The following is a 25,814-nucleotide window of genomic DNA, read 5'->3' as shown; positions in this document are numbered from 1 at the left end:
GTACCAGATAAAGCTCCACCCACTGCACTCTACCACTGAGTCACAGAAAAGAGGATCCCTGCAAACTCGGGGAGAGAAGTGACATCAACTGGTGTTCCAGCTGGCAGAGATGAGAGCCAGACCATGATCAGTTATGTGCATGAACCGTCACTGGGAATCAGCAAAGAAAGCACAACATTCCAACACGTTTCTCCATTCAGATCACCAGATGGGGGCCTTGGGACTTCACAATCAAGCTCCTTATGCAAAGGCACACTCTAAGCACCATTGTTCTAGACGGCATAAGGGAGAACTACCTGGATTCCGTCCTCATTCTCCAGTGTTTAGAATTTTTCTATCCTTCTTATCTTCATAATTTCACCTTAAATGATATATGTTCCAGGAGGCTTGATTGCTGCATGTAAGGCTGAACCTCCTGAGCTTATTACACAATGAGTGAATTTAAGGAGAAAGGTATTTTATTTATAGCACCACTGTATCACCATTTAATTTCCTTTTTACCATGGCAACATGAGGCAACACGCACAAAATCTGCACTGGTGGAATCTCACCAGTAAAACCTATTTAGAAGCCTCCTTTGGGGGAGGTTAGCTGATAAACTGTGTCTACCCAAGAGCAATACAAAATCTTAACTGAAAATTCCAGTCAAACAGATCACGTGCTGCGCTGAGAAAAGAAGGAGGTAGAATAGGTGTCTGGGTTCAACCAGGAGGTGCTTGGTTTTGTTTTCACAGGACTCACTTTAAACCAGATGTGTTCTCAGCTGTAATCCGAAGGCTCGCCTCTTAGAGTTAAAACTCAAAGTGCCGTGACAGTCAGGTGTGACATTTTCCTCTTGACCAGAATCTCCCAAGGCAAGCAGGGCTCTGCCTGCTCAGTGTGGGTCTATGGATGGTTACTTTGGCCTTTGGAGACTATAACTATGTCATTTTCTTCCTACTCTAATAAAGTCATGAACAGCTTTGAGTTCAGGAAAGAAAGCTGCTGCATTGTTGACTTAAAGTCACAACTGCCTGATGTTAGCACCTTGCAGAGTATGGATCTGAGCACCAGCTCAATTTTGCCTACGTTACAAAGATTCTGTGAAGCAATACCGTATATGTTCATACTCTATTACATCCACCCACACATAATTTACAGGAACTTTCACTGGTTTAATATCAGCCAGAACATCCATTTAAAGTTCAAATGGAGTGGCATTTTATTACAAACAACCCTCAGTTTCCTAATTAGTTTATTCCTGTTTTCCGACACTAATAACTGAAGATCATATTCTAATTACATATAAACCTTAGTACAGAAGGTACCATTTACCATTTTGAGACAGCCCAAGGAAGAGCTTTTTTTTTTTTTTGGACCCACCCATGGCATGAGGAAGTTCTGGGGCCAGGGATCCAACATGTGCCACAGCTGCAACCTAAGCCACAGTAGTGACAATACTAGATCCTTAACCTATTGTGCCACCAAGGGAACTCAGCTTCTTTTATAACTAATGCATGGTGACAAAGTTCTTTGGAACTTGGGGGTGGATTCTGGAATGTAAATATATGCGGCTACTCCAATGGCATATCCTCTGTGTTTTATTTTCGAGGTAGCCAGTGGGCGACTTGTCCCACATTTGGTGTGTGAGATGCTCATGTTATATTCAGCCCAGAGGGGCGAGTGCTGGTGTGAGTAGATGAGTAAACCCTGTGCCCACTATGAGCATGTCTGGATTGGGGATCTGGGCCTGCACCCCTTTATTCAATTATCAACTAAAACTGAGGTCATTCCTTTTCCACATAGTATATAATTTTCCTCTGGTAGCTAAAGAGAAAAGTTTAAAGACAAAAGCATCTCTGATTCACCCACTCACCACAACTGAAGAATTTAAACTCTGGAAAAAGGAAGAGATTTGAATAGAACTATTGAGAAATCAAAATGTCAAGTTATTAGCCTTTAATACTTGAGTTTATGGAACACAAGATTTTTCAAAGCTGAATCTTGCACACAACAGAATTTGTTCCTGAAGACACAGTACACCTCTGAGGACTGAGAAGAAAAGAACAGAATCAGATTTCTTGATGGGAAGACAAGCCAGGGCTAAGGGTCCCCAAGTGATTCCTAGAAATGATGGGGAATTCAGTGCAGTTCTTGTTTTCCTCTTTAAGTAGGAAAAAAAATTGTTTTTAACATTAATGAGTTTCAATGATATTAAAAATATGTGTGTTTCCTGCCTCTTTAAACAAAATGGAAGATATCATTAGCAATATCATGATATCATGTAATATCGTGATACCCTCAGGGGCTACTGAAGGGTGCAGGACCCAGGGTGGTGATTTTGTGAATCTGATTCATTACCTGTGAGAATTCAAGGCCAAACTGACAGTTGCCTGGAAAAGCCAGGTAAGCTGATAAAAATGTGAACTTAATATTATATGTAATATTAAATTAGTACACTCAGCTCGAAGTACATTTTCACAAGTGATCTACATGTCAACATGCAGATGTGTGTATATCTGTGTGAGTGTATATGTTCCCCTCATTTCCCAGAAGACTTTTTTCTGTATTGAAAATATTCTCTATTTCCAGATTCTAAATATTCTTTCTTCTATATTCTAAGTGGTTAGTGTTGCCGGAGTCACCACCTGCTGAATGCAATATTGTCCTATCCTCAGAATGGAAGGAAACACAGCAGTCAACAACAAAGACCAACTGAAGTTCTCTTGTCCCACCCCTAGCTCAGTTTATTCTATTTCATTTTATCTATTTATTCTCTACCTCACTTCAAAACCAAACTGAGGTTGTTCCACCTGCTCCATGAGCCCACCCTTAAAATATTTTAAAATAAAGTCTGTGAGGAGAACTGCAGCATCACCACCCCACCATTCATACATGTAAATTCATTCATGATGAAGCCCTTGTTTGAAATCTTCCTCCATGCACAGGGCTCTGCACATCTACAAGCGCTGAGCCTCTGAGCTGCTTTTTGATGCCGTCACAGTGCGGCCAAGTCTCTATGCTCATCTGCCATCCCCCCTCCCTTTGCAGGTGGGCAGCATGCTGAAGACTCCCAAGTTACCCATTTGGCTGTGCAACATCAATGGAAACTACAGCATCCTTTTTAGCACAAACAGGCAGCTCTTATCAGACTGGAAAACGGAGCGCTTCTTTGACCTGTACTTCTACAGTGGCCAGCCTGCACAAAGCAAGCCCGCACACTTGACAGTAGGTGAGTTCTCATGTGCTCAGAGAGACAGTTCACACTGTGGATGGTCATGCTAGCGCTGCAGGAAAATATGCAGGCTTGATCTCTGAAGTGAATCCTAAGCTTCAGTCCCAGGGGCCTAACCTAAGCAATGTAACCTGGGAAAGCTAAACCAGCTTTAAATAAGGGCAGGGGGTCTTGAAGGAGGACAGAGGAAATAACTCTTAGGGAAGACAAAAAAAAAAAAAAAAAAAATGGTGGAGTTCCCATTGTGGCACAGCAGAAACAAATCTGACTAGGAACCATGAGGTCACAGGTTGGATCCTGGCCTTGCTCAGTGGGTTGGGATCCCGTGTCGCCATGAGCTGTGGTGTATAGTTTGCGGACATAGCTCGGATCGATTATTGCTGTGGCTGTAGCATAGGCCAACAGCTGTAGCTTGGATTCAACCCCTAGCCTGGGAACATCCATAAGCCATGGGTGCATCAAAAGCAAAAAAAAAAAAAAAAGCTATCTTTAAATAAGAGCCCTTCGGACAAGAGAATAAATGTGATGAGACTGGGAGACTATATCTGGTACCTTGCACTGTGGATGGAGGCTTGCTTTCCCTTATTTTATTTTTATTTTTATTGAAGTGTAGTTGATTTACAGTGTCGTGTTAGCTTTGGAGCCTGGTTGATTTGATGACTGACTGCATTTAGCATCATAAGCCTGGCATTAAATTTGGAAAAGTATCTTAGTAACTGTTTTATCTGTGCAGCTCCTAATTCTTTTTATTTATTATATATCTAAAATTTAGTAGGACATTGACAATATGTTCTTAAAATATATTGTGTTTCTACTTTACCCTCTTCTTTCAGGAAAGCATCATTTTTTTTATTAGCTCACATGCATCCACAAGCATTCTGTTCTGGGCACTGTGTTGAAAGCTTTACGTGCATATCCCATTAAATTCTCTCAACAGTCCTATAAGGTAGGAACTATGATATCTGTTTCACATAGTAGAAACTAAAGTGGCCGCAAAAGAGACTTCTAATTGAATAAATGAGGCTGAGAGATGTCAAGTAGCTTCTCAAATGTCATTTGAGACAAACTTGGGCCTTGAACCCAGTTCTTAACTACCTCACTAGTATACTTTGCCCTTCACCTCAAACTGCAAACGTACTCTTAGAAGCACTGAGAAGTGGTCAGCTCTCCCTTTTCTTGTTTTTCCTGACAATATCCAGTGACCCACAACCGGTTCTGTGTGTCCATGATGGCACTGGACCAGGCATGCCATTTCACAGTATCAATATTTAGGTTCCAAAATCCACAACAACCCAAATTACCAGGGACTTGTTTTCTATGGGGCATGTCTATGCACCCTCTACTGGAATCCCCCTCTGCTTAACCAGTTCTAGGAGCACAGCTTGGGAGCCTAGCCCCTGCCCCCACTCCCATCCTTGTTTACTTCCTTCCTGGCTTCCTCCGAAATGGTGACCATAGGCTGGGATCTGAACACTGGCTGTTCCTCCCTCAGACACTCACTCCCATCACTGGGAAAGGGTCCAACGTGAAGATGAACACAGACCAGGAAGACGTTTTCTCCCGTGGAGATGACAATCAGAACCAAGTGGAAGAGGCCACCATCAACTGGAATGGAACTGCTCCCTTTTTCTAAAGAGAAAGCCAGGCTGTGCCATGACATCTGAAGTGTCAGCACCACTGGGATACAAAGCCTGATTTGGGGAGAGATCATTTCACATCTACACTCCTCATTCGTGAGCCCCACAGAGACCTCTCCCCAACCCATTAGCAGTTGTTTTTCTTTCTTTTGTCTCCATGAACTCTCTGTGGTTGCTATCAGTGTTGTAGGAGAGACAGGGCCCTTATAGCAGGGTCTAGAAGGTGGCTCCCCTCTATTCACATAGATTGGTCCCTTCAGCATATTCAAAAGAGAAACTGAAGTCAGCTTCCTTCATGCTATTTCCAAATTACTCTCTTCTCTGTGTGATTCTCCCCAAGGACCACAGAGGCAGGGAGATAGCTTTCCTTTGGGGATGAAGTCATCAGCAATACATTATCAGATTTTCAGTTATGGCAAGAACTCAAGCCTTCTCAAAGATTTCCTGGTACGGAGGGCATTCTTTTCCAAGGTTACATTTCAAGTGCCCACATTAGCAAGTTCTTGTCATTAAAATAGTAAATGGACTTGAAGCGGGGCTATTCCTGGTAGGCTGGCTGTTGCAGCTGACTGTGGGGTCAAGCCCTCAAGGAGAGCACACAGAAAGAGACAATCTTTCTATCGGTGCTCTATTTGCTTTGTTTTTTCTAAGCTGGATATAAATACACAGAGAGACAAACAGATAAACCAAGAAAGACTTCTGATTCCTCGATAAAATAAATTATATACAAAAATAAAGTTCTCTTCATATGTCATTGTTCAAAGGGGAAAACAATTCTTTTTAGAATATGATTCTTCCTGGTCCTATTGAATGCCTACACCTTTTCTGAAGAAATACACAAAGCAAGACATGTATTCTTTCTTAAAGAAGCATATGGCAAACATCTAGATCTTTTTCCTCTCCACCCTACTGGTCTACCAACTCATAGACTTAGGCTTTGTACTCACAAGCAAAGGTTAGTTTGCAAAGAACAAATTTTCTGCAGCCATTGTCCAAATTAATTTGTTAAATGCATTTTAACTTGGCTCAAAGAATAATGTTTTAACTTAAAACGCATGGAGAAAATGAAACTTCAAGGTGAATAATAAATAATGTCAAAAGAGAAAGCCAGTTTGGCTTAGATTGCCGATGACAATATCCTTACCATGGATGCTTTTTTATTTGGGATCTTAAATACACTGGGCAAATGAGTGGATCCCTACAGACCCTCAGCATATTTCTTAGTCTAGCAATATTGTGCTTTTCCTGAAGTGCGGGTCTGATTTTTTCTTGTGGACACCAACTTATTTCTAACTAAATTCCCTTTTGGTGTGGATGGCTGGAAATCTTGAGCCTAATGAGAACCACAGCAAGTGCATCAGTCAGAAAGCTCACAGCCACAAGTAAGAGATCTCACTAAAAATGTCTCACACAGTAAGGATATTCCTTTATAACAAGAATGGTCCAGCTAGGGGTCTATGACTCTCTTAGACCCACCACTGTTCATCCTCCTGGACTGAGCATAGGACATTTGATACCAGAACATACTCAGGGCCCTGTAGAAGGAAGGGCAGGATGACTGTTGTGTAGACACGTAGCAGTGTTGCCTGGCAGTGTATCAGTCCTTCCAAAAGGCATTTTTTAATTGCTCTCATTTCTGAATCTATTTTCTATCCCTACCCTATTTTCTTTTGAATTTTTAATTTACTTATAATTTATGTTATTTTGACATATTTATGTGCTATTATAATGTCAAATTATTCCTGGAACAAATCTATTAATAAGTAAAACAAAAGGAAAGATTAAAAGCATGTTTTATGTATAACTGTATGATAATTTTGACACAGAAAGGTATTAATCACTTTGTATGTCAATGTTCAGTGAAAACGACTTTTCATTTCATCTTATAAACAGGGTACCCAATAATATTCGATTTTTTTTGTAAGGTGGAAACATGTTGTTTAAAATTAGCAAGAAATTTTCTAGAGCCAGAAGTTCACCTTTGAATTATGTTTTGACACAAATGACTTTAATTAGGCTCATCAGCTTCTAAAACATAAAGCAGGAGAAAAATATTTGTTTGAAGATAGAGATAATTTTTCTGAATAGTTTCCTAAACTGGGAGTTCCCATTGTGGTGCAGCAGAAACGAATCTGACTAGGAACCATGAGGCTGCAAGTTTGATCCCTGGTCTTACTCAGTGGGTTAAGGATCCGGCCTTGCTGTGAGCTGTGGTGTAGGCTGCAGATGTGGCTCAGATCCCACGTTGCTGTGGCTGTGGCGTAGGCCGGCAGCTGCAGCTCCAATTTGACCCCTAGCCTGGGAACTTCCATATGCCATGGGTGTGGCCCTAAAACAAAATAAAACAAAACACACATTAATGAGTATAAACATGAAAACTGAGATAAATGTTCAGAGGGAAGGGATCTCTGCTGATAATAAAAGCCTGAAAGTTCTGGAAATGGCCTCTCTGAGGAATAGATGGTTAAGAAGGCTGAGTGGAGATTGTAGCTGAGGGGCGGAGGGACAGTGGGTGCCAGTCCCTCCAGTGAACATGCCTGAGGAACAGAGAACCAGTGAGCCTGCCTTGTGCCAGGGAAGGACCCACCATGAGGCACTGCAGACTAGGAGGCCGGTGCAACCTTTAAATATTTTAAGGGGGTCGAGGATGACGTACATTTTGGGGAAATGCTTTAGTGTGGAGAATGGATTATAGAGAGCCCAGCGTGGATGCAGAGACTAGTCAGAAGGCTAAAGCAGGGGTCTTGACAGCAGATGACCAGAATAGAGTGGCGGCAATAAAGGCAGACCAAAGTGGGCCATTCAGGAGAAACTATATGGTGGGTAAAGCAGACAAGGCCAACCATTGATTGAAGAAGCAGGAGATGAGGGAGAGGGAGGCAACAAAGATGACCTCTAAGTTTCTAGTGTGAAAAGTTGGATGGAGGTTTGTGCCTTCACTGAATTTAAAAACACTGAAAGAACAACAGGTTTGGAAGGGAAGAAATCTTAAGCTCAGTCTTGGATGAGAAACATTCACGTTAAGAGATAGGATAGTAGGTTCAAAATAAGGATCTGGAACTCAGAGGAGAGGTCTGGAGGACATAAATACTTTTGGGAGGCACTGGTGGTACCCCATGTGATAGCTGGGAGTAAATTTGGCTGAGGAGGATATGAAGTAAGAAGAGAGCTGGGCCTAAATCTGAGCCCCAAGGAATGCCATTGTTAGTGGTCGAGTAAGGTACCATGAGCCTGGAAAAGTAGAGAAGGGGCGGCCAGAGATATAGGAGGTGGCTCTTAAATGATATCTAAATAAAAGGTATTTTCAGTCAATGATGCTTCATGTCAAAACTCAACCGGAGAGAATCAAGTTTGAAGAAATATAGTCAGTTAGTTTCAGGATAGCCTGAAATTAATTCTGTTGGATATACACATAACCCATCTCTTTCCAAGAAGGGCTTGAGAGAGCTGATATCTCATAAATTTTCTGGAGAACTTGGGTGTGTCTCTTTTTTTCAATCATTACACCCAATTTAAAAAACTTCTCACTACTGCCCACAAGGTGGTGCTATGAGAGTGACTTTCTCAATCAAATTATCAAAAAATTATCAAAGTCAACGTGGTCATCTTAGTCATGCACACAAAAGAGTAAATAATTATGACCAATGTAATGGATATTTAACCTTTGTGATACTTAGAATTGGTGTCACTAAGCCTGATGGGTAGTATTGCTCTAACTTAGGAGTCTTCTTTTCCACTCCAAAGGGATTGGGTGGTGGGGGGCCACAGGGGAGCAGCTAGAACTATAAATGTTAGCTCTAAAACAGCACTATTTGCATCACCATCTTCCTGGTGCAGACACCACTGTTTCTCACCCAGATTATTAAAATATTGCCCAAGTGCTCCCCTCATCTCTCTTGTCCTCTTCTCATCCTTTTTCAACACAGCAGTTATCTTTTAAACATATGAATCTGATCGTATTACAGCAGAGTCATTTTTATGAACTTAGGACAAAGTGCCAAAATCTTAACATGATGTTCAAGAGCCTGTGGGATTTAGCTTCTGAATGATCTCCTGCTCCTCCCCTTCTCACCACTGTGCTCCTCCCAAGGCAAGTTCATCCCCACATGAGGGGCTTTGCACATGCCTTGCCTTCTGCCCTCAGGGATCTCCACCCCAATCTCATTTTTCAGAGCTCTGCTTAAAAACCCTTTCCTCAGAGAGGCCTTCTCTGACACTATCTCCCATCTAAAGCTCTCCTTGTTTCTCTCTCTTACAATTACCTATTTGTATGCTTATGTGTTAAATGCCTAACTATCCACCAGACCAGTGCTTCTTAAACTTTTTAGTCTCAAGACTCCTTTATGCTCAGAAAATGTATCAATGACACCAAAGAGCTTTTGTCCATCTGGGTTATTCTAGTAATATCTATCCCGCAGATATTTTGAGATTTTGTTTAAATGTTTATCTATTCATTAATTTAAAATAACAATAATAAGCCTATCACATGTTAACCTAAAAGAATATTTTATGGGGAAAAAACCCTATATTTTCCAAAGAAAAAAAATTAGTGAAAACATTGGCATTACTTTAGATTTCTATAACTCTTTAATGGCCAGCTTAATATGAGACAGCTATAGTCTCATGTCTCCCTCTGATTTTAATCTGTTGTGATATGCTTTAAGGCTGAAATACATGAAGAAAATCTGGCCTCACATAGATACTTAGCTGGAAAACAAAGGAGAAATGTAAAAAAAAAAAAAAAAAAAAAAGGAGTTCCCCTCGTGGCGCAGTGGTTAACGGATCCGACTAGGAACCATGAGGTTGCGGGTGCGGTCCCAGCCTTGCTCAGTGGGTTAACGATCCGGCGTTGCCGTGAGCTGTGGTGTAGGTTGCAGACGTGGCTCGGATCCCGCGTTGCTGTGGCTCTGGCGTAGGCCGGTGGCTACAGCTCCGATTCAACCCCTAGCATGGGAACCTCCATATGACGCGGGAGCGGCCCAAGAAATAGCAAAAAGACAAACAACAAAAAAAAAGAAATGTAATAGTTTTGTGGCTGTTCTTCTTTGATACTACACCAAAACTCCACAAGTAGTCATCTCTTAAGGGTCATTTGCAATGTGGAAAGTGAAACCATATCGATGAGTTTTTCAGACTATTATATTAAAATCCATTGGTATATCTTGCACTTTCAATGCATCTTCGCCATGCATTAGTCATTTTAAAAATGTTGGTTTGTTGAATGATGAAGATCGATAAATGTTGTCATAATTTATAATGCCATATCAAAATCTCATTTTAGTTGCTAATGAACTATTGCTAAATGCAACAACATGGATGGAGCTTATAAACATAATGTTGAAGGACAGAAGCCAGACAGGAAATTGTACATGCTACATGGTTGCATTTACATACAGTTAAAAAACAGACAAAATTAGTCTGTGGTGATAAAGGTTAAAGGAGTGGTCACCTTTGGGAGCAGCAACTAAGAAGAGTACAAGGTGTTTGTGGCGTGCTAGTAATGTCATATTTCTAAGTATGGGTGCTGGCTACACAGCTGTGTTCACTTACAAAAATTTATCAAAATTATACATTTAAATTTATGCTCTTTTCTAAATATACATTATAGTTAATAAAAAGATTTTTCTGAAATAGGACACTTGAAGATAGATATATAGATCAATGGAAGGAGATTATGAGTCCAGAAGTAAACCCTAAATTTCATGGTTAGTTGTTTTTTGATAAAGCAGTCAAAATGATTAGAGGAAAGAACAGTCTTTTCAATAAATGGTGGTGGAACAGCTAGATACTCACATGCAATAAATTATGTGGAACCCCCATCTCATACCATACACAAAATTTAACTCAAAGTGGGTCATAGATTTTTTTTTTTTTTTTAAGGGCCGCACCCAGGGTGTGTGGAAGTTTTCAGGGTCGAAACAGAGCTGCAGCTGCCAGCCTATGCCACAGCCACAGCAATGCAGGATCCAAGCTGCGTCTGCAACCTACACTGCAGCTCAAGGCAAAGCCAGATCATTAACTCACTGAGCAGGGCCGGGGACTGAACCCAAATCTTCATGGATACTAGTTGTGTTCATTACCACTGAGCCACAACAGGAACTCTCATAGATATAAATGTAAAAGCTAAAACTATAACACTCTTAGAAGAAAACATAGGAATAAATCTGTGATTTAAGATACAAAACCAAAAGCATAAGCAATAAAAGAAGAGACTGATAAGTTGATTTTCTCAAAATTAAAAACATTTGTTCTTCAAAGAACACCATCAAGAAAAGACAACACAGATTGGGAGAAAATGTTTGAGAATCATGCATCTGCTGAGATACTTGTACCCAAAATATATAAAGAACTTGTGTAACTCAATAATAAGAAAACAACCCAGTTTTAAATGTGCAAGTGATTTGAATAGAAATTTCTCCAGGAGTTCCTGTCGTGGCGCAGTGGTTAACGAATCTGACTAGGAACCATGAGGTTGTGGGTTCAATCCCTGGCCTTGCTCAGTGGGTTAAGGATCCGGCGTTGCCGTGAGCTGTGGTGTAGATTGCAGACGCGGTTCAGATCCCACATTGCTGTGGCTCTGGCGTAGGCTGGTGGCTATAGCTCCGATTCGACCCCTAGCCTGGGAATCTCCACATGCTGCGAGAGTGGCCCAAGAAATGGCAAAAAAGACAAAAAAAAAAAAAAAGAAAGAAATTTCTCCAAAGAAGATCTACAAATGGCTGAATAAGCATAAGAAAAGATTATCGATGTCATTAGCCATTAGGGAAATGCAAATCAACACTAAAGAGATACTACTTCACACTCACTAGGATGGCTATAATCAACAAGACAAGCGTTGGTGAGGATGCCAATTGGTTACATCCTGGCAGAAATGTAAACTGGTACAGCCACTTTGGAAAAGTTTGGTAGTTTCTCAAAATGTTAACTATAAAGAAACCACATTAGCCAGCAATTCCACTCCTAGATACATACCCCAGGCAAACAAAAACCTTGGTCTACACAAAAACTTGTACACAAATGTTTATATCAGCATTATTCATACTAGTCAAAAAGCAGAAACAACCCAGAAGTTCATCAACGGATAAACAGAGAAACAAAATATTGTATATCCATACAATGAATTATTATTCAGCCATAAAAAGAAAGATAGCGTACGTAGATGGTGACATCATTGTTGACTATAACATAGATGAACTTCAAAAATTACTTGAAGTGAAAAAAGTGAGTCAAAAAGGCCACATATAAGATCCCATTTATATAAAATGATCAGAAGAGGCAAATCTATAGAGGGCAGGAGGTAGACAAGTGGTTGCTTTAGGCCTGGGAGAAGAAGAGAGTAGGTGAGGAGGATGGGTGGAGAGTGACTACAGGAGGTACAGAGTTTCTTTTGAGGGTGATAAAAATGTTCTAAAATTAGATCATGGTGTTGGATACACACTGTACATACAGGAAAGAAATGCAAACAGGTGAACTTTATGGAATGTAAATTATATCTCAATAAAGCTGTTTATTAAAAAGTAGCTATTTAGGGAGTTCCTGTTGTGGCTCAGTGGGTTAAGAACCCAACACAGTGTCTGTGAGGATGTGGGTTCGATTCCCGATCTCGCTCAGCGGGTTAAGGATCCAGCTTTGCTGTGAGCTGTGGTGTAGGCCAGCAGTTGTAGCTCCATTTCAACCCCTAGTATGGAAACTTCCATAAGTCACAGGTGTGCAGGTACGTCCCTAAAAAGAAAAAGAAAAAAAAGCTATTTATAAGGGGCACTAACACCATTTATTTGCAAGGGGCCGGAGTAAAATAATAAGGATCTGATAACTTTGCAGAGACAAAAAGTCTTTGCCTCTGACCAAAAGCTTTTGAGGGGGCCCGACCTGTCTGTGGAGGGAGAGGGTGAAAATGTCATCACCACCCCCTCTCCCCAACATAATCAACACAGTTCCCTAAAAAGAACTGGAATTTTGGCCTGTTTCACACCCTGAAATCAAACCTCCCCTACTTGACTAAGCCCCATCACTTCTAATTAGCTTCTGTTTCGCATGAGATTATAACCCCATGGGTGGTGGAAGGAGGGGGTGCAGCTGGCTCCTCCCTCTCCCAGGGGACCCCAGATTCACTGCACTCTCTCCCCTTCCTCCCCTGGGTGCCTAAATGGCTGAGTACCATCCGTGTGAGATGTGCTGCAGGAAACACACAGGTACCCCTGAGCAGCAGTCCAAGAAGTCACTTGTGCAAGAACTAATCAGACTTGACTGGGCAGAAAGACAGAGGCAACCTGACGAGCAAACCAAAAGTGGCAGGTGAGCAACCTGCTTGATTGCTACTTAAAAGTAAGACAGACTCACTAACTAAGCAGTTTGAAGCCACCAGGGAGGAAAGAGGTGTGCAAGTGAGCTGGCTAAGCAAACTCAACTGTCACCCTAGACAGTAAAAGAGCCCTTGGCTATTGGGTGGTTCATGGGACAGCCTCAGAGAGCAAGCAGTGAGGAATTCCTGGGTGAGGTGGATGCCAGCAGGCATGCTATGACTCATTTCTGAATGGCGAATCCAGCTCAGAGGAAGACCAGATCTACTCCAGAGCCTGAATTTCCAGGATAATAAAAAGGCAGAAGGTTATTAGGTGCACATAGGTGCCATCACTGCTTAAAGTCGTCTGTAGCTGCCCCAGTTATTGGCATGTAAAATGAAAAGCCACTTTAGAGTCTTTCCCATAGAATGAGATTTCAAATAGGAATTTCAAAAAAGGAACAGTACACCACAGAAAATACTTTGCTCCTTGGAATGATCTAGGTCACTTTGCCCTGCCTTCTCAAACTGCGGCTACTAGCATAAAGGAAAGGATGAAATAGTTATCCAAGAATCTAATAGATCCAAGGATGTAAAAAGTGATGGATCTCCTTGCTCTGCCCCTCTGCACCTTTTCCAGGAACAACCAAAGAAATTTGTGTGAACAACTGCCATTCTGACCCACAGGCCTTGCTGGTTTTTTCCCAGTTTTTTCTCCTCCAAATCCTCAGAGAGCTTTTTGATAGTTTTTTTTTTTTTTTTTTTTTTTTACATGGAGACTGCTACTAACTAAATAGCCTTCCTTTTTTGTTTTAATGTTATTTTTTTAATCCTTTTTTTAAAAGTGAAGAGTAGTTCATCTACAATGTTGTGTTAGCTTCAGGTGTACAGCAGAGTGATTCAGTTTTTTATATATATATTCATATATAAAAATTCCTTATATATTTATATATATATGAATCTTTTTCAGATTCTTTTCCATTATAGGTTATTATAAGATTTTGAATACAGTTCCTTGTGCTATACAGTAGGTCCTTGTTGTTTATTTTATACATAGTAGTGTGTATCTGTTAATCCCAAACTCCTAATTTATCACCCCCAACCCCCTGCTATCCCCTCTGGTGAACCATAAGTTTGTTTTCTATGCCTATGAGTAAATAACTTTTTTAATTTTTTTTTTATTTTCTTTTTTTATTTTCCCACTGTACAGCAAGGGGGTCAGGTTATCCTTACATGTATACATTGCAATTACAGTTTTTCCCCCACCCTTTCTTCTGTTGCAACATGAGTATCTAGACATAGTTCTCAATGCTATTCATCGGGATCTCCTTGTAAATCTATTCTAGGTTGTGTCTGATAAGCCCAAGCTCCCGATCCCTCCCACTCCCTCCCCCTCCCATCAGGCAGCCACAAGTCTCTTCTCCAAGTCCATGATTTTTTTTTATGGCCGCACCCACAACACATGAAAGTTCCTGGGCCAGGGACTCAATCCTAGATGCAGCTCAGCTGCAACCTATACCTCCTGGATCCTTTAACCCACTGCACTAAGCTGGGAACCTGCACCTCTGCAGTGAGCCACTGCAGTTAGATTCTTAACCTGCTGTGCCATAGCAGGAACTCCTGCCTATGAGTAAATAACTCTTAAAGCCATTCATTCCCTCCACTGTCCTCTGGCCCTCCTTTTCACACACTGCCTTTTGAGTCATCTTTATGTCTAAGTAATACAATCAGTCATTCGATGTTGATAGAAAGGTGTCTTTGTTGATTTAATCAAGCCAGTTCCCTTTTTTGATGAAAAGCATAGGGAGTGAAGCAGGGGTGATGTGTGAAAGACAGACAGACAGAACAAAATTCCAGAGTATCTCAAAACAGACATAAAGGGCAAGCAGCCCAGAGAGCTAAACTGAGAAGAAAGGGAACAGTACAGCCCAGTAATTGCGCACATATTTTACAGAAAGGTTTACATACCTACTTAGTCAGAAAAGCTGACTTCTTGTCATTGGTCCACCTTGACATTTTGCATCAGAAAAAAATAGCATTCCTACGTTTGAACTTCAGTTTTCTCCTTTTTAAATAACTACAACCCACAACCTATATCCAAAACTACTGGAATGACAGCAATTATATTAACTACTTTAGGCTCCTTCAGACAATAGCAAAACAATCATCAAGGAAGAAAATAAAAATGCTTCATCCTTTAGTGAAAGTTTAATAGTTAAGACCTGGGCATATGTTTTTAAACACAATGTGTCCACACACTTTAAAGACATGGTATTAAAGACTACAGGTGTTTCCTAACACTGACAGCTCCACGCACACTGCCAATTGCTCTTTCTCCTCCCCACTTCCATCTCTCCAGGTATAAAGATTTTTTTAGCTACCAAATTTTAAAAGTTAAAATTTTAAAAGTTAAAATTTAATTTTTCATTCATGCAAATGCCTGGATCTTTTTAGACAAGCATCAGTAAACATTGCCAGCATGACCAGAAAAGGCTGCCTAGGAAATGGTAGCAGCACTGTGTATCAAGCAAATAATGGCCCCAAATTAAGTTTGCTATTAAGTTACAGCAAGGGGCATCTTGTGTGTGAAATTTACAACTATAGGAAATGGCTTTTCCTTTAAAATCCACATAATGGAATTTAATGCAAGATGGCAGAAAGCTTAAGACCTGTAAAAAGGCCGCTGTCCACATTGACCAGGTCCTTCCCCCAACACTTTTGCACCTGAACATTCTGTCACCCTGCTCTCCTGACCTGAGCCCCTGAGCCCCAAGAGACCCTCATCCTTCCTTCTAGCAGCCAGGAATAAGGAAGCACCCACTGCAACTTTCCTCTAAGGTCAAATCCCAAGAGCCCTGGACCACAAGAGAGGAGGGTCACACTTAATCACAACTCTCCCACTCCCACAAGTTACCATGTGCGCTTCTTTCATCTGTGGTTTAAATCCCCCGTTGAAAATAGCTTCGGGGGAGTTCCTGTTGTGTCACAGTGGAAACGAATCTGACTAGTATCCATGAGGTTGTGGGTTCGATCCCTGACCTTACTCAGTGGGTTAAGGATCTGGCATTGCTACGAGCTGTGGGGTAGGTCGCAGGCATGGCTCAGATCCTGTGTTGCTATGGCTGTGGCTCCGATTTGACCCCTAGCCCAGGAACTTCCATACACAGTGAGTGTGGCCCTAAAAAGCAAAAAAGAATAAAAAGCTTCAGAATCTAGTGTTATAGTGGAAATGCTGTTTACATAGCAAGAGAGAGAATCACAAAGAAAGCATATGATGAATTTCCAGACTGACTCTCCTCTGTCACTATATTTTTATCTCATAATCAAAGTGATTTTAAATAACTAGCATTTAAATTATGTTAGATTTTCAAAATGCTTACCCTTGTATCAGTTATTGTAAGATGTTCCATGATCATAAAGTTGGATTTAGTGATCTGTTTTCTAAGTGAGGAAACAGATTCAAAGAAGGTAAGCAAGCAGTCTGATGTCCTACATCTAGTGAAAGGCTAGGCCAGGACTTGAAGCTTCTGGTTCCCTCCAGGACTCCTGTCTCCCACCCCTCCCACTGCCCCCTGCATGTGCTACATTAGAGCAAAGTACCTGGCTCACCAGGTAAGGGGGGTGGCGGGAAGGGAGATCAGCCCATCTTTTCTAAGGGCCCTTAGACCAGAGTATCTGGCACTGCTCTCAAATCACTGAGTCTGAGCCTTGGGGATTAATAAAAAGGGGGACTTCAAACAATGCCATTCTGCCATCTCCCTGTGTCCGAAGAGGGCCCTTCAAGAGTTCACAGAAGGATGACTGACTTCTGGGATCTTTCTGAAAGATCTTCTGTGTCCTCCAACCAAAAGTGAATGCTGCCCCAGGAGACCATTGGTCCTTGTTTGCACAGCACTCATTCATTCATTCAAGCACTCATTCATTCATTCATTGTCTGCCTCTCCTTACTAGGATGTTAGCTCCATGAGGAGGGGAATTTTGTCTGTTTTATTCATTGATAAATTCCAGCACTTAAAATAGTTCCTGGCGCATTGTAAGCTCTGAATAAAAAATATGTTGAATCAATACACAGATCCCATAAGCTTTTCCTATTTTGATTGAATCACATCTTACCATCATGTACATTTAAGGCCATGGGCAAAATCCCCAGAAGTCAAGAAAAATGTGGGGAGAGGGTGCTGCCCCAGAAGGGGGTGCTCTCTGCACAAGGGGCCCTACTAAGTTATAGAGGGTGGGAGGAGAGGGAGGAAGAAGGAGGCACTTCAAGTGAAGAGCATGGTCATTTAAACTAATGATTAAATACACACAAAAAATCACCTTGGTTCTCCAAGAGTTTTGATAAGTACCAAAAAAACCTAGATATCAGAAGCCTTATTTATGTTTAGAGAATATATTATGGGTTATGGTCTCAGTTTTTAAGTATATAGTGGGGTGTACTTTTGTTACTTACTGATGTAGAAAATGCTTCCAGCAGTTCTCTATAGGTGAGGACAAAGGTGCCTTCAGAGCAGATCTCCATCCTACTCGGTTACGTGAGGCAGGGGTGTCCTGCAGCTGGCTGGACTCCCAGAGCAGAGCGTGCCAATTGTATGTATCATCTCCAACTCCAAGTCTATGGCATCACCTGCACAGGTTGAAATTGGTGAGAATCTTTCCATCACAGAAACTGGCAAACAAAAAACAACAGGGCTTTTTATTCTTTGAGAGATCTGTGAATTAAACATTGACCAATGCACTACAGCTTGAGGGGTCCTATTAATAATAGAAATGTAGGTGGTGGCCATCCATGGCCCTGGAGAAAAGGGTATAATGGGTCTCCACCTTTTGGGGAGCTTAGCAAAACCTCCCTCTCCCCCTAGTAGATAGGACTGGAGGATTGTGCAGACAGGTAGATTGATGAGCATAAAGTACCCAGGTTCCTTCTGAGTAAGAAGTTTACTGTAATGTCCCACCATCACTTAATGAAAGTCAAGTTTGGGAAACTTGTTAGGACAAGTATGGTGTGATCCCAAGCAAGACCCAGTACTATCAGCAAAAAGCAATGAGGTCATGATATAAAACTACCCTGAGGAAAGGGGGTAGTTTATATTTTTATATTCTTATTGAAATATAGTTGTTTACAGTGTTGTATCAGTTTCAGGTGCACAGAAAAGTGATTCACTTACACACACATTGATATTTATTCTTTTCCAGACTCTTCTGCATTATAGCTTATTACAAAATATAGAGTAGAGTGGCTTGTGCTATAAAGTAGGTCCTTGTTGATAATCTATTTTATATATGGTAGTGTGTATATTTTAATCCCAAACTCCTAATTTACCCCCCTCCTTTCCCTTTCGGTAACCAAAGTTTCCTTCTATGTCTATGAGGGCTTATTTCTGTTTTGTAAATAAGTTCATTTGTATCATTTTTTTAGATTCCACATGTAGACAATATCATATTTTGTCTTTCTCTTTCTGACTTTACTTAGTGTGATAATCTCTAGATTGATCCATGTTGCTGCAAACGACATTATTTAATTCCTTTTTATGGCTGAGTAATACTCCGTTGTATATATAGACCACATCTTCTTTATTCATTCATCTGTCAATGGACACAGGTTGCTTCCATGTCTTGGCTATTTTAAATACTGTTGCAATGAATACTAGTGACAGTTTAGAGCTGGTCTAGCCTCAATACACGGGCCTTGGAATGGGCTAGTTCCCAGCTGTGCCATTCCTCAGCTATTTCATGCTTTGGGACTTCATGACTGTGAACTTGAAGCTAACATGTGAAGCATCTCTGTTCAGAGAGCACGAAGGTCATCTGTCTAATAGCACAGAATCAGTCTTCAAGAGTAACTCTATGATGCAATGAATGGTAGAGGAATGATCATAGTTTCTAGTGCTACTCATGCCTGGCATCTGTAAACAGGACCAAGCCACTCTATTCCAAGTAAGTTCCTGGAGTTTTTCAATAAATGAGGGTGGGGAGTGGGGCATCTTCTAGAACAGAATTCCAGGGGGAGATTCTAGGCGTCTTGCTAACAAGGTGATGGGGTTTTGCTAACAAGGTGATGGGGTGCTCAAGCAACCACATGATAAGCAGAGAACATTTTATATGTACACATAGAAGAAAACATATTCAGGTAGTAAGAATGATCACTACGTGATGGTAGTATTGTGATTTTCTTTACACATTTTTTTTTTTTTTTTTACGATTCTGTAAAAGTAAATCCTAAACCCATGCGTTTTCCTGTTGTATCAAAAACATTCAAGTTCCTCCTAATGGCAGGAGTTGCTCTTACATGTAGAGGGTTGTCCCTTTAGAGCTAATAAGGGAACCACCTGGACAGCTCCTGCCAGTTCACACCTTTCCAGGATCTGCTCCACTCAAGGCCCAGGGAAGAACGGCAGCATGGGGGCTCAGCCATGGGGCTTGCAAAGGTGAGAGGTTGTCACCAGCCTCAGCAAGACAGGGAAGAGATGTACATTCACAGCCAGGATCCACAGACTCCTAGACACAGGTGACACCATGAAGGTCACCTACCCAGCTGGCTCCTAGCAAGTCCTTGACACTGTATTCTGTGGGTGGGACTGTGGCTGATTTTTTATCTTTTTCTTACATTTTTTAATGTCATCTTCTCCCAATTAAATAAAAGGCAGAAACAAGATTGGTCAACAGGTTAACCCTAATAAGATTTCCTCTGAAAGTTATTTTATTTATTCATTTATTTATTTACAATTGTTTCTTTTTTTAATCTTTTTGTCTCTTTAGGGCCACACCCATGGCATATGGAGGTTCCCAGGCCAGAGGTCCAATCGGAGCTGTAGCCGCCGGCCTATGCCAAGCCACAGCAACGTGGGATCCAAGCCATGTCTGTGACCTACACCAGAGCTCACAGCAACGCCAGATCCTTAACCCACTGAGCAAGGCCAGGGATCAAACCTGCAACCTCATGGATGCTAGTTGGGTTCTCTAACCCTGAGCCATGACAGGAACTCCCATCTTTTTTTAATCTTAAAATGTTATTAAAGTGTAGCTGATTACCAGGGTTGTATTAATTTCTGCTGTACAACAAAGTGATTCCGTTATACATATGCCTATATCCTTTCTTTTTCAGATTCTTTTCCCATATAGGTTATCACAGAAAATTGAGTAGAGTTTCCTGTGCTATACAGTAGATCATCACTGACCATCTATTCCACATGCAGAAGGAGAATAAAGGACTATAACTAGACTCATGGGAAACTGAGTATTATTTAAAGTAGGGACTCCGCAGTCAAGATGAGACTCTTATGCCTTGCAGAGTCTCTGAGGGAGATGTTTTTCTGGGTATGTTGTGGGGGAGAAGGACTTTCATCCTCAGAGAATAGAGAGCTGTGTCTCTACTCCTGAAAGACTTGGGGAACTGCTGATACCTACAGGTTCACCTCCCTGCCTGCAACACACCATCTGGCCCCATCCCGTGTGTGAGTGCATGCGCGCGCGTGCACACACACACACACACCACACACACACCTATCCACCAATGACACCTCCTCTGTGAGAGACAGAGGCCAGGGCAGGAACCACTCAACCGCAGACTTTAATAACTCTCTCTCTCCATGCTAACATGGGATCAATGAGATCTAAATTGAAATGCGTGGTTGAATGGCTTTCTGAAAATGTCCTGTGCCTCACAGTCTTTGCAGAAGTGAAAATCTCCTTCAGGGAAAGGGGGTGGGGGAAGGTCTCAGGTGGATGGCTGTGGTATCCTCTCCACCTCTTCACAGAGATAACACAGGAGAATGGATTTATGCTGCCAGTGGAATAGGAAATAGGATTTGAGGAAACAGGGTGTTCTCTAGAAAGCAGAGTCTGAGAAGCAAAGGCTTCTGTATTTCTCCTTTATTTAGGGGTGCCAGCTCCATGGAGCAGGGGCAAAGGACCCAGGGAGCAGGGCAAAGAAGGAGGGAGTGCCTCTCAAGGATGAGACACACAGAGGGTACTGGGAGCTTGACTTCTTGTTCCCCCTCTGAGAAGCCATTTAAGATCCCCCTCAGGACCATTCACGGGTTCGGGGCAGGGGATGGACACCAAAATATATCCAGCAGCTCTCGTCCAAGATGGAAGATCAACTCCAGGGGATGTTATCAGCCCTGCACCTCTGGTGGTGTATGTGTGGGAGCTTCATCCCTTCTCATGCCTCTGGGTCAACAGGGACACCTCCCAAACAGAAAGCAGGAGGTCTGTGGCTCAAGCATAAACCTGGGAGCTGTCAGACGGCATCTGCATGGAGGTGGGAGTGACCCAGGCATGGCTGGTCACCATAGCCTCTGGACCTGTAGACGCAGGTTGGTCATGACCTGGCTCGCTCCTACACGTCTCAAATATCAGATCAGATACACCTCCAAGAAACCTTCTCTGACAGGCCATCCCTCCATGGTTTCACTAGTTTGAGTCACTTAAAAATACGGACACTGACAGATGATCCCAGCCAGAAAATTATTCTAGGCTTTAGGGTCTGTGAAATAAATTACTATTTAGGAAACTAAAAATTCAACACTGGTTGTTTTAACATAACATGCTCAAGATAGATTCTCCAGTGATTTTTAAATTCTGTTCACTGTGGTAGAAATTGATAGTTATCCCCAAATATTCATTTCCCTCCATTATAATGTAGTTATACTAACAGTTTTTTTAATTACTCAATGAATTTATTACATTTATAGTTGCACAATGATCATCACAATCCAATTTTATAGGATTTCCATCCCACAACCCCAATGCATCCCAACTCCCACCAAACTGTCTCCTTGGAGACGATAAGTTTTTCAAAGTCTGTGAGTCAGTATCCATTCTGCAAAAAAGTTCATTATGTTCTTTCTTCAGATTCCACATGTCAGTGAAAGCATTTGATGTTGGTGTTTCATTGTATGGCTGACTTCACTTAGCATGATCATTTCTAGGTCCATCCATGTTGCTAAAAATGCTGGTATTTTGTACCTTTTAATGGCTGAGTAATATTCCATTGTACATATGTACACATCTTCTCGATCCACTCCTCTGTTGATGGACATTTAGGTTGACTCCATACCTTGACTATTGCAAATAGTGCTGCAATGAACATTGGAGTACATGTGTCTTTGCAAGTCATGGTTTTCTCTGGATAGATGCCCAGGAGTGGGATTGCTGGATCAAATGGTAGTTCTATTTTTAGTTTTCTGAGGCATCTCCATACTGTTTTCGACAGTGGTTGCACAAATTTTCAATCCCACCAACAGTGTAATAGGGTTCCTTTTTCTCCACACCCTCTCTAGCACTTACTGTTTGTAGACTTTTTGATGATGGCCATTCTGGCTGGTGTCAGGTGATACCTCATAGTGGGTTTGAATTGCATTTCTCTAATAACGAGTGATGTTGAACATCTTTTCACGTGTTTTTTGGCCATCTATATGTCTTCTTCAGAGAATTGTCTGTTTAGATCTTCTGCCCATTTTTTGATGGGGTTGTTTGTTTTTTTGGTATTGAGTGGTTGGAGGTGATTATAAATTTTGGAGATGAATCCCTTATCAGTTGACTCACTTGCAAAGATTTTCTCCCATTCTGTGGGTTGTCTTTTCATTCTGTTTAGGGTTTCCTTTGCTGTGCAGAAACTTTGAAGTTTGATTAGGTCCCATTTGTTTATTTTTGTTTTAAATGTCATTACTCTAAGAGGTAGATCTGAGAAGATGTTGCTGTAGTTTATGTCAGAGAGTGTTTGGCCTATGTTTTCCTCTAAGAGTTTTATAGTGTCTGGTCTTCTATCTAGGTCTTTAATCCATTTGGAGTTTATTTTTGTGTATGGTGTTAGAAAGCATTCTAGTTTCATTCTTTTCCATGTGGCTGTCCAGTTTTCCCAGCACCACTTATTGAACAGGTTGTCTTTTCTCCATTGTATATTCTTGCCTCCTTTGTCATAGATTAGTTGGCTGTAGGTGTGTGGGTTTAATTCTGGGCTTTCTATCCTGTTCCACTGATCTATATTTCTGTCTTTGTGCCAGTACCATACAGTTTTGATGATTGTTGCTTTGCAGTATAGTCTTAAGTCTGGGAGCCTGATTCCTCCAGCTCCATTTTTTTTTTCAGGATGTCTTTGGCTATTCTGGGTCTTTTGTGCTTCCAAATAAACTTTAAACTCTTTTGTTCGAGTTCTGTGAAAAATGTCCTTGGTAATTTGATAGGGATTGCATTGAATCTGTAGATTGCCTTGGGTAGTATAGTCATTTTGATAATATTGATTCTTCCAATCCAAGAGCATGGTATGTCTTTCCATCTATTTGTGTCATCTTTGATTTCTTTCATCAGTGTCTTATAGTTTTCAGAGTATAGGTCTTTTGCCTCTTTAGGTATGTTTACTCCTAGGTATTTTATTCTTTTGGATGTGGTGGTAAATGGGATTGCCACCTAATTTCTCTAATTTTTCATTGTTAGTATATAGAAATGCCGTCGATTTCTGTGTACTAATTTTGTATCCTGCAACTTTGCCAAAGTCATGGATGAGCTCTAACAGCTTTCTGGTAGAGTCTTTAGAATTCTCTACGTACAGTATCATGTCATCTGCAAATAGTGATAGTTTTACTTCTTCCTTTCCAATTTGGATTCTTTTTATCTCTTTTACTTCTCTGATTGCTAACAGTTTTTATCTGTGGTGACAGCCCCCCAGAATATATTTCCTAGGCTCCCTGGCAGCAAGGTGGAGCCACGCACCTCAGTTCTAGCAACTGGTATGTGAACAGGAGTGAGCAGTGCAAACACCAAGGTGGGTCCTTAACGGAAAAGAGTGAGGGCTCCCCTTATTTCCTTCCCCTTCCTACTGGTTTGCAAGTGGGTGGACATTATGGCGATGGTTCAACTATGTCCACATGGGCAAGAGCAACACCTTCAATTAGCGAATCAAAAAGATAGAAGATGACTGGGACCCTTCACCCTGGTGCTGCTACCCTGGCCTTGGACCCTTACATCTAGGCTGTTTGATGAGGAAAAGGGATATATCATGCATTCATCACCTAAAAGAAAAAAAAAAAGTAATGACTATCTTACTATATACTTAGGACTTCCTATATTCTGGGAACTCAGAGTGGGGCTATGGAGATGAAAAGACATCCTTGGAGTGACTGTAATGGCTCAGTAGTAATGAACCCAACTAGTATCATGAGGACCCCTGGCCTTGCTCAGTAGGTTAAAGATCCGGCATTGCCATGAGCTGCGGTGTAGGTGGCAGACGTGGCTCAGATCCTGTGTTGCTGTGACTGTGGCATGGGCCAGCAGCTACAGCTCTATTCAACCCCTAGCCTTCTATGTGCCACAGGAGCAGCCCTGAAAAAAAGACAAAAAAAAAAAGTTGTCCTTGCCTAAAAGAAGCTGTTAGCCTAGTGACAGGGAGACTATAAAAAATAACACACACACAAACACAAGTATGACAAGTGCTATGACAGCTAAGTACAGGTGCTGTGAGAGTGTGCATGAGAGAGCTTCCTGAAGGAGGTGGCATCCACATGATTTCTAAACCAGAAGAGGAGTCCATGAGAAATGAAGAGCAAAATGAGCAGCATAAACCAAGACAGTGAGGCAAGAGAGAATGTGGGGCCTTCAGGTGAGAAGGTGGTGGAGCCCAGCAGTGACCAGCATGGGTTGGGTGGTCAGACTGAGTGGGTTCAAATCCAGGTTTAGCACTTATTCACTAAAGGCCCTTGGGGGAGCTACTTAACCCCTGTGAGTCTGCCTCCTAGAGTTGTCATCAGGGCTTAATAGTCCATGTGAAAATCTTTGGCCCAGTGCTTGACTTGGGGGTACAGAACAGGCTCAGGAAATATTAGCTTGAAAAAAAGAAAAAAGTAATTAGGTATGGCTGGCACTCAGAAAGCAAAGTGAAGAGTTATCAGAGAAGAGACTAAAGGGATGGCTTGGGACCAGCTCATCAAAGGTTTGGATGTCATCTGGAAGCCAGAGGGATTTTAAGCAGGAAGCTCACAGGGTCAGAAAGACTTCTGCCTCTGAAGAGCCCAGTTTGACCGAAGAGTGACACAGAAGGGTCAGGCCTTTCTCAATGAATGTCAGCTTTGCACAAAGAAAAGCATTACTCCACACGTTGCACCCCCAGGCAAATGTTTTTTTTTGTGAGTTGTACATGGTGAGAATGAGTAGACTGAGCAGTATAAACAAATTACCAACCTAGAAATGAGAATTCACAACCTTCTGGCCTCGGCCTTACTGCCTTGTCTCTGCCTAAAAAGAAAACTTCTGATTGCTTTTGCCATTATTATTTGATAGCAGCCTAACTTCCCACTTCCTGTCTCACTAAGAGAAATCTCCATGATCAGATGACCAAGGATGTCATTTTCTACCTGAATGGGGTGAAGCCATCACAGAGGCTCTCTCATAGGCAGGGTAAACTCACTGAAGCTCTACAAGCTCTTGAGACAAGACAGAATCTGACTTTTTTTGGTCTGATTATTTTCTCCATGCAAGCATATTAAAAGAAATACTCAGGATTTGTCCCTGAGCATTTACATCCTTTGGTGTGGTGCACAGAGCTCTGGGAGCAGAATGCTCCTGTGGGGGGCTTTCTCTGATATATCACCACCTGTTGTGGGACTGCTCAGCCCCTGTCATGTAGTGACTTTCCTTCCCACAAAAATGGTGAGTTCCAATAAAACTGTGATTCTTTTCCTTAAATAAA

At 41.6% G+C, this 25,814-nt stretch overlaps 1 long non-coding RNA gene across 1 annotated transcript in view; it reads right to left on the bottom strand.

Moving 5' to 3' along the window:
• The window catches only part of LOC110256316, a 55,686-nt gene that overhangs the window by 17,478 nt on the left and 12,394 nt on the right, over nucleotides 1–25,814 (bottom strand). The window contains exon 2 of the long non-coding RNA XR_002337727.1: nucleotides 17,583–17,756. This is a non-coding gene — a long non-coding RNA (uncharacterized LOC110256316). The remainder of the gene's footprint in view (nucleotides 1–17,582; nucleotides 17,757–25,814) is intronic.

The sequence above is a fragment of the Sus scrofa genome, chromosome 13 (genome assembly GCF_000003025.6).
Source record: "Sus scrofa isolate TJ Tabasco breed Duroc chromosome 13, Sscrofa11.1, whole genome shotgun sequence".
NCBI lineage: Eukaryota > Metazoa > Chordata > Mammalia > Artiodactyla > Suidae > Sus > Sus scrofa.
Note: the sequence above shows the minus strand (reverse complement) of the source record. Positions and strands in the feature narration are given on the sequence as shown.